Source organism: Cyclopterus lumpus, chromosome 6 (genome assembly GCF_009769545.1).
Source record: "Cyclopterus lumpus isolate fCycLum1 chromosome 6, fCycLum1.pri, whole genome shotgun sequence".
Classification (NCBI taxonomy): Eukaryota; Metazoa; Chordata; class Actinopteri; order Perciformes; family Cyclopteridae; genus Cyclopterus; species Cyclopterus lumpus.
Genome location: NC_046971.1, coordinates 24,535,214 through 24,549,940, shown reverse-complemented (window position 1 = coordinate 24,549,940; position 14,727 = coordinate 24,535,214). Strand labels below are relative to the sequence as shown.

At 40.9% G+C, this 14,727-nt stretch overlaps 1 protein-coding gene across 3 annotated transcripts in view; it reads right to left on the bottom strand.

Moving 5' to 3' along the window:
• The window catches only part of zfpm1 (zinc finger protein, FOG family member 1), a 94,294-nt gene that overhangs the window by 29,326 nt on the left and 50,241 nt on the right, over positions 1-14,727 (bottom strand). The window contains exon 2 of one of the 3 annotated variants that reach the window (XM_034533979.1): positions 14,029-14,137. The exons of 1 other annotated variant lie outside the window; for it this stretch is intronic. The gene's annotated coding sequence lies outside the window, so the exon portion shown is untranslated. Of the gene's footprint in view, positions 1-1,448; positions 1,965-14,028; positions 14,138-14,727 lie in introns of those variants that run through there. One more of the 3 variants, XM_034533978.1, reaches the window with a different exon arrangement.

The window sequence follows — 14,727 nt, the reverse complement described above, 5'->3', positions numbered from 1 at the left end:
AGAGTTACAGATGGACATCTAGTTTCAGCACATACAAAAAACATTTGAGACGAGCTGTTGTTCTACCTTCATGAAGTATTCTTATTGATCACAATTTCATCTTTGGAGTCTGTGAACTTTTTGTACCTGGTCCTCCAATAGGAAGCCTCAACCAACAGTCTGGTTGGATATCAGTGAGGAATAAAGGGAAAAAAAGAAAGGTGTAACCCAACACTGATGTTCTCTTCTATCCGGCCTAATTGATTTTTAAAAAGACTATTGTTGATATCAAATGAGCACATCGCGGCGGAGCTATTGATTTTTTGACACCACACAACAGGAAATCTTTATCTGCGTGCTACTCCGACCCCGCACTAATAGGTGGGGTTTAACCTCTGCTGAATGACAAATCCCAACGCCTCCAGTTGCAATTCTCTCTCTAGTCCTCATGGGAAACACAGGACCAAGAAAACATAGGGTTCTGTGTTCTATGTTCAAATTCAATCTGGAAAATACACATCGTATGTACGGGAAAGAGTATGAAACTACTGACGGTTTTTATTTAGTCTCAATTGCTTTTGTAATGTAAAGCTACTATAGAATATATATACACACAAATTCAGGTACATCGATGTTGTTTCCTGAAATTGATCCGATATTAATCTTCTGTGCGTTTGAAAGCCATGTTCTCAGCTTCCTGCTTTGAGTGATGGGCTCCATGAACACATCTTCCACCAAAGGTAAAGCTTGTTTGGTTGTCAATGATTGCTATAGCTCTTTTCTTTCTGCGCTCATCTCACTGGGTTGAAGTGGGTGGGGCTCAACTGGGAAAACAATGGGGATGGTTTGTCACAAGATAGAAGTATTCTAAACCGTACACTGTGTTTTGTATATAACGTTTCTGCAAATCATTGACAAGTCTGCAACGTCTCTTTTAAGGATTTTAGGGATTTGAGAGTTTCGAAAGTAGTACAATGGTAAATGGACCTGTACTTGTAGAGCGATTTTCTAGTCTTACAACCACTCAAAGCTCTTTAACACTCAGTCAAATATATATTTCTTCTCAATGTGATGGCAGGTTGCAGTGTTCATGTTATCCGGCAAATTCTATAGTTTAGCAACCTTGATTATATCAATGTTCAATCAGAAATGTATACATCTAACACCTATTTTCTTCTTTAGTAAAATAATGTGCATTCACAAATCCTACCCAGCTTTTCACATTAATGTCTCTCTCTCTCTCTCTCTCTCTCAATTCAATTCAATTCAATAGGCTTTATTGGCATGGATGTTGCAACAACAATATTGCCAATATACAATTCATATGGATATAATAATAATAATGTGACAGAAATAATTACATTGAAAGAAAGTACAGTTGTGTTTCTTGGGACACAATAAAAGATGAGTGTGTGTGTGTGTGTGTGTGCGTGTGTGTGTGTGTGTGTGTGTGTGTGTTGGTCACTCACTGTCCCTCAGGCTGTGGCATGATAGGACACATGGTGCAACAAGGGCTGTTTTTCCTTCTCCTAGGAGGATTCTTAGTTGAGGAGATTCTCCCAGAGACCTGGGAGCTGAGCCGGTCCAATAAAGTCCGTCTTTTTTCTGTATATTTATCACATTTCTCTCTCTCTCTCTCTCTCTCCATGATCTTCCACGCAGCACCCCTGGGTCCCTGGAGTCCAGCAGGCTGGGTTCAGATAGACATTTCTGGGATAGGCATCTTCTGCTCAGGACCACGCAATCATTTCCATTTTACCCTCTGTTGCACAGGCACGATAAGACACCTGCGTATCCCTGCTAATCAGATGAGCTTCAACAGAACTTTATCATTGACATTTACCACTGTTTACCCAACTAATTTCTCTTAACTGCACTGCTGAACTTTTATCTACAAAATACATACACCACCAGAAAAGAGCAAGAAGCAAACATGCAAATTCACAAATATGCGAAGAAAGATAAAATGAGGGGGAGAAAACTAAAAGCATTTTTTTCTTTTTCTGTTCAGAGGACCAAGGGGGGTGAAAACAGAACAAGCGACAGGGCTACTGTTGATGAGATGAGCCCCCCCCCCCCTGCTGACATTCACATGCAAAATCTTCATTTTGGAGTTCAATCACCTGACTACTGGTGGGAAGTTTTATTTATTGCAGATTAAAAAAATGTGCCTCTGTATGCATACGTGAATAAGCGAGTCCAGCGTTATCCAACCAGTCACAAGGCAGATGGAGGGAAAGCGCGTGCATCCAGCACACTGCTCTAAGATGCTGTGGAGCAGTTTCCCCAGTCAGTGGTAAAGGTGGTTGTAAATGTGCCACCCTCATGTCAAATGTTCATTTCATATCTCATGGGCTAACACAGTAGGCACAAGCTATGAAACGTGGTGAGCAATGTCCCAAGAGGATACACATACTTTATGTTGATGTCCCCATTCATAGCCGTGAATGGCTGGTAGTGTGTTGAACCACGGGGGCCCCGGGGGCCCAGGGGGCCCAATGAGCTGCTGAGCCCCTATTAACTTCCCATTAGTCCTTCTCTGTGAGCAATGCGTAGAGTATATGACTGAGAGATGTTCTGATACCACTTTCTCTTCCCCAATACCCATTCTGATATCTGAGCTAGAGTATCAATCCGATAGCAATGCGTTAACAACGAAAACGTTCAGGCCCTGATGACCTCGCTAATATCCATTTGATGTTGCTGTACCTTCACCCAATATGGAACAATACATTTTAGCTCTGTTATTTGGCCAGCATCTTTGGTTTAACCAAACTATTAATATGTAGGAAGATGGAGTCCCCATACAAAGTTATGATCAGCTGTTTAACCAACCATTGAAAAAAGACCAATAGTATTACATTAAAGGCCGCAAACCAGGGTAAGGAGCAAGGACGATCCAGCACATGAGGCTCAGGTCTGGGGAGGTGATAGGGAGATTCATCCCTATGAGCCCTTGGACCAAGCAGGCAACACCACTCAGACTTCCACTAAGAGGCTGGCCAGAAGATTGCCGGTGCAGGCGAGTCAAGAGTGGTCTCTCTCTGGTCTGCCCCACAGGTACATGTTACCCATACCCTTTCTCGCTGAACCCTTAATAAATGGACACTGTATGTGTCTATTGTGTCCTATTTGTTTGTGAATCTTGCCTCATGGGTTGCCACATAATGTTAACTTGGAAAAGGTCTAAACCTATCTTTCGAGAAAATGCTTTGATTTCCACACATTTACCACATTGGTGTGTATTCTGTCTTTATGCTTTTAACTGTGCAACATCCCAACAAGTTTCAAAGCGGCAGTGACTGGAGGAGGATGAGTAATCCTGATGTGAAACTGTATGTCAGAGAGAAAGAGGAAATCTAAGTGCACGAGTGTAAGAGGGCACAGCTGCCCCCCCCCCCCCCCCCTCCCCCCCTCCTGTAGCCTGTCACAAATTGAAAGTGGAGACCTTCCAGAAACTATCCCTGATAATCAAATTAATTAGAAAATGTTTCTTGACATTCTCTGCGCACAGACGGGGAGAGGGGAAAAAAGACTGAGGCAAAGCCACAAAATTAATTGTACGGTATGTGACTCCGATAATTAATTCAATCATTAATTCATGTCTGCTTTAACAACTCCTTCTGGCTTCCGCAAAAAAAAAAAGGACATTTCAATCAGGCCGGTATCGGCAGTGCGGGGCCGCGTAGGCAGACATGGAAAAGTTAAAGAGTGATAGCTTGCTCGACACACTTAGAGGTCATTTAGAGGTTCATCAATTAAACAGACGAGAGCAAGAAGCGAGTGAAGCATGTGAGGGGCTGTAAAACACAGATGACTTTGCTGTGCCCATATCTAGAAAGAGTCCACAAATAGTGTTCACTAAAGCAACTTCGTGTGATTTATTTGTTTCATGGCACCAACTAAAGAAAGCGTTGATGAGGGAACTGATTTTTTTTATTTCTACTCAATTGGACACAGGGTGTATATTCCCTGCTGCTCAATTCTATAAAGTAGACCAAATGGTAGCATGTTGTCCTGAATTATTTTCAAAACATTGCATGTATTAGCATCGTCATTAGCAATATAGCTAAAATAAACAGCAAGTTGTGGTTCATCTTTCTACACACCTGCTGTAACTGACTAGTTTCTACTTGTTGTCCATTTAATTACTCATAGTCAGTTTGTAATCCTGAAAGGTTCATTTCTAATAAAAGCTCCTGAATTGACAAAGTGGAAACAACCCAAACGTGTGTATTACTATAGAGACCGCTGTTAACAGTTGACTTTATAGCCAAAATGACATCTAGTGTGGCTGGAGACACACAAACTCCCTTAAGACTTGGGAAAACAAGAGATTGTTGTCTACTAGAGGAAGGAAACTGCTGAGTGAGAGATACTGGAGAGGACACAGAGAGAAAGAGACAGAACATGATAAGAAAGAGATAGAAAGGTGGGAAAATGAGCACAAAGTCAGAGACATGAATGTGTTCATGTGCTCGTTAAGTCTTGTTTGAGATGTTGTTGGTCCTGACTGCTACAATGCATCAGTCTGGGTCTAGTTAGGTCTTGAATTTATCATTTAGATTAAATGGGTTATCATTACATTAGTTTTTGGTATTAGTTTTTTAGTTAAAGCAAACGTAAGTATTTTTGAATGACAACACTCCCTTATATGTAACTTTGATCCCGTTAAATTGTTGTAGATGATAAAAAGAACACAATCCTGCTGCTGTGTGATGTCTATGGTAAAACAGAGAAAAGGCCTGTAGTTTCACAGCGGTGGGATGTAGAAGTAGAGGATGTGCTCATCTCAAGGACAGACCCACAATGTGCAAAGCTGGCAGGAAAAAGACATGACGTTGGAGTTGATTAAAAATAGGGCTGTGGAATATATCAATATCATATCCATATTATATCGATATTGTATTGTGAGTCCTACATTTTGTACATTGTATTACGGTATTATTTGCCTTCATCCATTATATCCAAATTACTGCTGACTGTAAATATTTGGTAAGAGCACCAATGGTCAACCCTACAAGTTGGTCCAGAAAATGTGTAATATTTGATTTTGTCCACATGGCCCAGTATTAATCGATATTAATAAGCTGTGAAGGTTGTCCTTCTACCATCAGCCTTAGCTCCTGGTATCATGGAGCTCATCAAAGTTTAACAGAACCTAACCACTGAGAAGCATCAGCCTCCAGAGAAACTCAGATGTACTGCTGCTGACAGAAATCAGGTCATCTTCAAATACAAAGCAACGTCTTTCACTATGAAGTCGTGGTATCAGCAGTAAGTAACTGATTCAACCAATTCAAGTTCTTCACTGACGGACGAACAACCTGAAAACATAAGGCCTCCAGCCACAGCTGTTGCTGATGCAGAGGCATAAGAAATAATCTGTATGATACTTCTCAGTCATCAATGTCATATTCAAACCACATGTATCAGTTTATAGTCAGTTCTAGTAGTAATCTATAGTAAATGGTAAATGGACCTACTTTTCTAGTCTTCAGACGACTCAAAGCGCTTTAATGCTGCGTTCACACCAAAAGTGTTGCCATTTTTTTGCGCGAGTAGATTCCATGCAAAGTCATTGCACAGACGCAAATGGATGCGAATAAATAATATAATATTCGCAACGCTTTTGGTGTGAACGCAGCATAACACTACATGACATCATTCACCCATTCACACCCATTCATACACTGATGGGAGGAGCAAAGGTTCTACCTGCACATCAGCAGTAGAGACGGGAGACATTTAGGGTGAAGTGTCTTGCTCAAGGACACATGGACATGGGCTAGCGGAGCCGGGGATCAAACCACCGATCCTCTGATTGAAGGACGACCCTGCTCACCACTGAACCACAGTCGCCCTATAATGATGTGTTCTCTTGCAGCTCCTGTATTTCTCTCCTATATCAGCCAGTATCAGCATGGCATATGGCCAGGGAGCGTCCTATCCAGAGCAGACTGTGCATGTGCATGGTTACCATGATGGTGAGGGATGTAGGCAATGGAGCACAACACAAGTTAAATGCACACATGCTCAAGTGTATCACTGTGGTATGCAGGGTGTGCTGTGGTGGCTGCAAGAGAGCCCAGCAATCTGATAGGCTGGTAATCAGCGTGCCAATGTCCAGTCCCGCCGCTAGCAGGGCCTGTAGAGGGCTCACACGTCGGGTTTATGGGAGCTGCTGGGCCGATAGCAGCCGGACAGCACCGAGAAATGTTCCTTTAGATTAGGGCCCCGTGCCTATCAATCATCAGGGATGGAGGAGGGGAGTGACACATCAGAGAGAGGAGATGTGTGTGTGTGTGTCAGTCAGAGTAGATCAGGAGTGGGTGATGGAGGGAGAGGGCGAAGCTGGCTCAGACTGCTCCTCAGCATCTTCTTTGATTTTGTGCGGCAGTAAACGAGGTTGATTACCTAAACGGAGATTCATTCGTGAGAGAAACTCCTCGATGTTTCACTGGAACTAACACGACTAAGTAACACACAGAAGCACTTCATATGTATTGGGAAAGCTCTCTTTGTTCAGCCATGTGACGTGTAACCCACCACTGACCCACTGCTCTTGTAAAGATAGAATTGCAGTCTGGTATGAGTATAACCAGATTTGAGTATAATCAGGTTCCTATAAAGCAGTCCATAATAATTATTTAGCATTCCACTTCTTAGCTAGCACTACTACTGAGCTAGTGGTTTTATTGCACATTAAGTGAACAGCAGAACTCCTGCAGGGGGAAAAGAGGAACTGCACAGTGTTTCGGTGCTGCCGTCTTTAATTTAACCAGATTCAAGGATATTAATACATTTCTGCATTTCACTATTGTATTTTTATTTCTTTAACTACATTGCAACTTTTATTCTATTTTGAGCTTGTTCATGTTATACTGACTGTTTTTAGTGTTTAAATGAACGCTCTTAATTGGTTTTAAATTATTTTGCATTATGTTTTGATGCTTTTAATGGTTTTATGTGAAGCACTTTGAATTTCCTTGTTGAAATGTGCTCTACAAATAAACGTGCCTGGCCTTGCCTGTGTTACAATAAACTTTAGTTTATTTGACTTACTTACATACTTGGTATGACTTTTGTCACATTCATCTGTCTGCCACATGAATTACAGTTATTACAGTCAACATTCCAGGTGTAACCCAGTTCTTGATTAGACTGAAAACGTACTGATCTGCCTTCATCCACGCGGATGTTTTCTTGTATGATGTCAACAGTGTGATTTACTGGGAGAATTGTGATTGGCTGCAAACCATGCCAACTTGGCATTGACGACACAACCTGACTAAAAAAGGGCAAAGTGGTGTATCGTTGGTGGAGCTGAAAAGAGAGGCCACAACCTAAATAGGACTGTAAACCTTTATATATTTTAAACAGGTGAGTTATGTAAAGATTCACTCCCTGTACAGTTGCATGAACAGGAATATTATCTATCGAGACCAAAAGCGTTTTTTTTAACCAGGCTGTAAACATGTTTATTTCTGTGTAAAGTTGGTCATTTTAACATGAAGGTCTGTGGGGATGAACTCAAGTGGCTTCTTTCCTCAGCAGCAGACGTAGCCGCTTGGTGCAAACCAAAGTAGTCACTCTTTCTTTGAGATAAATCCATCTATTAAGTTGCTGACCCATATACAAAAGTTTTCTTCCACTGCATGCTCATGGGACAAAAACAAGCCTCCACTGAGCTCATTTCAAACCGCAGACTCTACTTTGAGGTATCACAGCCTCTCTGACATGACAAGCCCTCTGGACACATGCCAACCAATCATCATCCCGAAGCACTTTGATTGACGGGTGGAATAGACAGGGTGCTTGCAGGGACACCCTCCTCCTGAGAGACACGGCAGTCTGCTGGCTGGAGATACGGAGGAAGGTTACAGAGAAGAGCGTGAGTACAGCGTGTTAGTGTGTGAGCGATGTGTGGATGTGGGTCCGTCACAGTGGATTGGGAACAGTATATTGTGAAACTGAGGGCCGAGATGTGGCCACTATTAGCTACTGAACAATCGGCGTCACCCAATCTTTGATTTTAAATTCTTCTCATGCCGTTAACCTTACCCTGCCATATTGAAACCCAACCTGCCACCATATCAAACCCTTTTCACTCACCCTGCCCCTGTTTATTTACCCTGATCGGTTGTTCTGGTCATCATTCCAAAATTGTAAGAAATGTACTGGTTGTTGCCAATTAGTATATTAACCTCAGAAACCCAACTTGAATTAAAACCCTTGGGTTAAGTGATCCTCTGATTGAAGGACGACCTGCTCACCACTGAGCCACAGTATAAAACTACAACATGAATATGAAATTATCTCCCCTCCCCCTCCTTGCTGAGGCATTTACACACATCAGAAGTTAGCAGCGTCAGCTGAATCCGACTTGGCCGATACGAGCTAAAAGTAAGAGCAAGTTAAGATAATAATGCAAAAATGTTCTTGCATGAGGTCCAATGATGGACTGTTCAACACCAAACTCAAACCGGTTGTGCTTTGAGTACTTTAGCCAGATTTCTTCATATTCTATCTCCCTCCTCCTTCTATCTCTCAACCTTCCCACTTCCCATCCACTCACCTCTAATTTCACTATCTGAATTGCACCTCTTAAAATCTCTCACCCTTCATCTCTCTCTCTCTCATTGATCCTTAAACCTTCACCCCTCTTTTCACCCTTCATTAGTTATCTCTGCACTCTAAACTCAATATTGTACTTCTTTATTCCAAACCACTTCTCTTGGTCTTCCTCCCTCTCTCACCTTCGTCTCACCTGCCCCTTTATTCTCTCTCCTCTCCTCTCACGCCGTCCTCTTTCTCTCCTCCTTAAGCCTTCTCTAACATTTCATCCCTCTATCCTGAGTTGACTTCCTTTAATCTTGGCTCGATGGCATCTCGTCTCCAGAGTTAACCATCTAGGCTCCTTAACACATAATACACACAGAAACACATTTAAGCTTGACATTAATGTCTTATATATAATCAATTACATGTATTTTTGTATAGTCCAAAGACACAAACCACAAATTATCCTCAGAAGGCTTTACAATCTGTACACAAACAGCATCCTCTGTCTCTGGACCTCACTTCGGATCAGGAAAAACTTCCAAAAAAACCCTGCAACCTTTTCATTAAACAACGATGATACTGTGTAAATCCACAGCAGATGCTGATAAAAAAAAAACTTATAAAACCTATTGAATAAACTGGTCGCCAAGCAATAATTAATTCAAGAACGTCTGTTGTCCTGTATTCCTGGTATGGCTACATTTGAGAGGTATTGTATGAATAGCTCCACAAAGAGACGAGCAAACAGTGCAGAAAAGCTGGAAGCTTTTACACAAACATCTTATCCTGCAGTTGCTATGTTCAGCCAGCCGTGACTAGATGGATCAAACGGAGAAACAAAGGTCTTATCACATGTGGACAAAGTGATGAGGGTGCACCTTGTGCCATCCGTGCTGCCTTCAATGGGGGAAAAGTTGCCGCGCACAATATGCAAATGTGACGCGGCCAACATCTCTCATTGCCCAACCCCAATAAATGAGACTCTCAGCGGTGATCGCGTGCTCCATTATAATTAACTACTGTATGATAACCCGACACCCATACACTACACACACACACACACTGAGCCTGGTAAATAATAATAAGCATTATTATCCCTGCCATTACTAGGCTTTATTTGAGGTCATTTAAATAACTCTGTTGGGGAGGATAAGGAGCGAGGAGTGCTGGGCCAGCAGGAAAGGCTTCCTCTTTCCACCGTGTGCCACGCTGGAGGGCTGGAGCGAGGACGGGGCGGGGCCCTTCTCTGTTTACAGGGATCTTACTGCAGGTGCACAAATATGTCTTCAAAATGTAAGAGGCGAAAAAAAAAAAAAAAGATAAGACAACTTATCTTTATTTACTAGCAGATTCTTATTTAACTCAAGAATCTGCTTTTGGTTACAAAATCAAAAGCTTAATACTCTTAAACAACCCAAAGAGGAGAAGAAATTTTAACTTTTTTTTTTTTTAATGCAAAATGCCCAAATTAAAAGGTTTCTAAATGATGGGGATTTACAGCTTTTCTTTGTCTTGAAATAAAAATTACAAACAATCTGAAGATGTCTGCTTTTGCAAACTATGATGGCCATGTTCAGTATTTTCTAACATCTTCAGGCAAATGGTCCCACATTCAAAGCATAGGATTACAACATTTTACATTCATAGTAAGTGTACAGATTCAAAAGATTATCAGAAGACAAGCGCTGCAACTAATGATCGTTTTCAGTATTGAATAATCTGAAAGTCGTTTCCTTGATTAATTGATTGTTTGGTCTATATTATGCAAAAACAAATATGTTCCTAAAGTTCAAGTTGAGCAAGTCTAACTCTTTGAATGAAAAAAAGAGAAAGCAGCAAATCCTCAAAATGGAGAAGCTAAAATATGGATAATTCAATGATATTATTTTTCCTTTCAAAATTACAAGCCATTAATAAATTCTCAAAAAAGTGAGTAAAATATATAAGTAAGTGTATAATATAAGTATTTTCTGTCAGATTAATGAACTAATCCTGAGCATGACACAATCACTTTTACACGTTTGTCTTTGTAATAGGAAATTATTAGATGAATATATGACTTTGTACGTAGAGTACATGTATGTCATCACACACTCCTCTTTCCTCCCAGTCAGCAAATCTAAACACCACTTTACCTTTCTTGTAGATTTGGAGGGTTTTCACTATGAATAAAGCATTATATTAACTGATTCATATTCATAAACTGGTGGAAGTTTCAGTTCTTTTGTCTAGCGCCTTGGAGAGAAAACCCTGTCACCGTTTAGTGACGGCCGCTGACAAAAGGCTTCCACCAGTAAGGAGAGCCAGCCAGCGACGAGGGATTACTGGGACACCATTTGCATATCAACAATTTTAAGCAGTGAGGGGGAAAATACCGAACCCTCCAGCCTGCAAGGTCAATCAAAAGATAGTTTTTTTTTTTCCCTCTATTCATAATTTATTTTGCATATCATGCAGTGTGGACACACTGTAGATTAAAACGGTGGCTTCAGCATATCATGCCATCCCTGATAGCGACCAGCTCCCACCTAGACCGTGCCACCACACACACACACACACACACACACACACACACACACACACACACACCATCTTGATTGTTTTAAGACGAATGACACATTGGAGAAAAGAAACAGAAAATTGCTGAAGCCTCTAATCCATTCCAAGTTTATCGTCTCTTTAATTTGAATGTTGTTCTTTTTCTCATATCAATGGAAGCCACAGAGCCAATGTTCTGATAGCTGCTGTTGGAGGAAAAAAGAATGGCGTCGACTATCATCTATGACTAAGGAATTTATTGAGATAGACATATAAACAATAAGTCATTACATACTGAGGACACGGTGTTAAATATGTCGATTGAAATATGTTGTCTCCAGTAATGAATTGTATTATCTTTAAGCAGCAAGAAAAAGAAACAGGGCGAGAGGATGATTTAAAATGTTCTGTTGTTGTTTTTCTCAGATTTATGTTAATATCGGTCCGTCTGAACAATAATGACGGCCACAAAGAATTATTTGAATGAATTATTTGAATAAATTAAGAGATTATTATCATAAGGTTACAACACAAACTGCACGGAAAGGGAAATTAAAATGTTCATATCTAGGAATTATTTTTATTTCAAACTAGAATAAATCATTTTTTCACTTTTGAAATATAATGAATAGATTAATATTTAATTAATTTAGACTTTTCATACACACAGGAGTGCATGGATTTTATAAGTAAAGAGTGTATAATTTGTCCGTACTGTGACAGAAAACAGCTATGAACATACATAGAGAGTGGATGAATAAGTGTGGAGTAAAGGGGGATGGATAGAGGTAAAGACAGAGAGACGTGTCAGGACTCGGGAGGAAGAGATGAAGACAAAAGAGAGAGAGAAAATGATGGAGAAAAGGTGAACGCTGAGAAAGATTGCAAATATGGACAAAAGAGGGACACGAGTACGACTGAAATGTGAAGAGTCGATATGCTGTCCGACAGTAACTTCTGTTACTAACTAAGGCTGAAGCACATTGTCATTACATGGATATAATAAAGCACTTTTCTCATTGCGTGCCCAAGAACATTTTATTTTAAGTGGTTGATTTGCCGATTGATTATTAGTCAATCAACAGAAAGTCAATTCATCAAAGGAGAATCGATTTATTGTGTCTAAAGATGTTATGCCCTTCAATGTCACACATTAGAGTCAATTCTGAAAATACTGCTCAGATAAAATGGACTATTTGAATCATCACCATGAAATTATAATGAGCATTTTGTCATATTTTACAATGTTTAGACAAACGATGAATCACACAGTCTGCCAACTCATCTGGGATGAAAACATTTAAACTATTATCATATATAAAAACTCACAAATCAATAATGATCATTTACTATTAAGTATTGATTGGTCTAAATATTGCTCATTTAGTTTAGCTCAAAATCAGATAGATTTTAAAGTATATAAAACAGAGAAAAGTAGAATATCCTCACATTGGAACCAACAAATTGACTATCAAAATTGCTGTTGATCAATATTTTCTGTTGTTCGACTATTTGCTAAACCAAGTGCTTTAGAGGTTTATTATACTTATTATATTTGTGACCAAAAGTCACCATTAGACAATGCCCGTCGTATTCTATTAGTTTCTGATCTTTTACCCAATTCACCTGAAGTGTCAATACATATTTTTAAAGGCAGTTTTCTCAAACCACTCCTTCCACTCTCATTCCTCTTTGTATTTTGAAGGTTTTTACACAGGGGTTTGTTCATAAATCATTTTTAGCCGGATTTACACAATATTGTACTGTTGATTTATGTTTATTTGCATACTTGAAATGCGATTTCAGAAACCTTGGGGAGGTTTCAAGGCGATATCTTTGAGGTAAATCTTTGGCCTATTCACCTGTAGTTCTCCCCATTGGAGTCAACGCTAGAAGCTGCACTGGTGTAGAGAGAAACCAGAGGAATGCCAACACTCCCACAGGAGATAACACACACTTTATTTCCATAGCAGCCAATACACACCTCCCCTCTCATCTGTTTATTGCAAATGTCTGCTACATGGAGAACCTTGTGTATGAACAATAACACATTAGCCAGGGACTCCAGTCCCGCTGTGACAAGCAGGAGGAGAAGAAGAAGAACAAGAACAAGAAGAACAAGAAGAACAAGAAGAACAAGAAGAACAAGAAGAACAAGAAAAACAAGAACAAGAAGACAATAAAAAGAGAAAAAGAAGGAGAGATGTATGCTGTTGGAGGCTGGAGAGGAGGAGGGCTGTTAGTGGGGTTGTTAGTGGTGATGGAGAGACCGGAGGAGGAGAAGGTGGATGGATGGAGGGAGGGAGGGGGAAGGAGAAGGGGGGGCTTGACGATAAGAGAAAAATTCAGACCGGTCAAAGTTTCCTTTTTGCCAATCGTGCTCCTGATAAAGACAGCGCCTGCTCCGGAGCTGATAGAGGGGCTATCTCTCTCCCTTACTCTCTCTCCCCCCTCCTCCTCCTCCTCCCTCCCCTACCCTCCATCCCTCCGCCTCGCTCACAAGCAGTTAGTTTGTGAGGCGGGGAAGGGGGAGAGAAAAAAAAGAAAACCGGACGGCCCTATCAGTGCAGCATCATGGTGCTACCATCAACCAGCCGGAGCGCAGCAATTAATATCGCTCCAATTACTGTTAAAGGGACGAGGCTGGGACAGGACGATAATGAACACATCCTCTCCTCCCCACCATAGGAATTAAAACACACACGTGCACCACGCACACGCACACACACACACACACACACACACACACACACACACACACACACAAACAGACACGCGCGCGTGGACAGACATAAAACGTGCGCAGCATGAAAAGGAAATAGTGCGAGATAGTGCGGTAATCTTCTTGCATTGTTTAACTCATTGAAGACAACAGACAGAGAGAAATAAATAACCAAACAAACCTCGATAAGAGAGGAAATAAATAATAAAATTATGGCGATTTACTTGTTATCTCCTCTTAGCCGTGTGTGTGTGTGTTTTTGTTACGGCTTGAATACATTTTCTCCAGGCCTGTCACATCCACATCTCCTACAGTGGGACAACACAACGGACCCTGAAAGAGGCGTGTTCCAGGACACACACACACACATACACACACACACACACACACACACACACACAGCGTACAGGGTGGTTAGATCCACTGGAGAGCATATGAAGAGTCCAAATGATAGTATGTTGGCTGGAATACGGCCATTTTTGACTATTCTGTAGCCCACCAACATTCAATTCAGTTTATTTTCTATATAGCCCAGAATCACAAATGACAAACTCCCCTCAGAGGGCTTTACAATCTGTACACATACGACATCCCTGACCTTTGACCTCACATCGGATCAGGAAAAACTCCCCAAAAAGTGAAGAACCCTTCAGGAGAGCAACAGAGGAGGATCCCTCTCCCCGGATGGACAGAAGCAATAGATGTCATGTGTACAGATGAACAACATAACACATTCAATGGATATGACATCAATTATGAATAATGAGTAGTAGGCATGGACAACGATCCAGATTTCCACAATCCATGAAACATCCGGTGCTCTTCACCGAGGTCAACCCCCAACGATGTTCTGGCCTTATTGAAGTATTTTAGTTTCTTAACCTTGACCATACCCAATAGTCTCCTTGTCCTGATACTTCAGA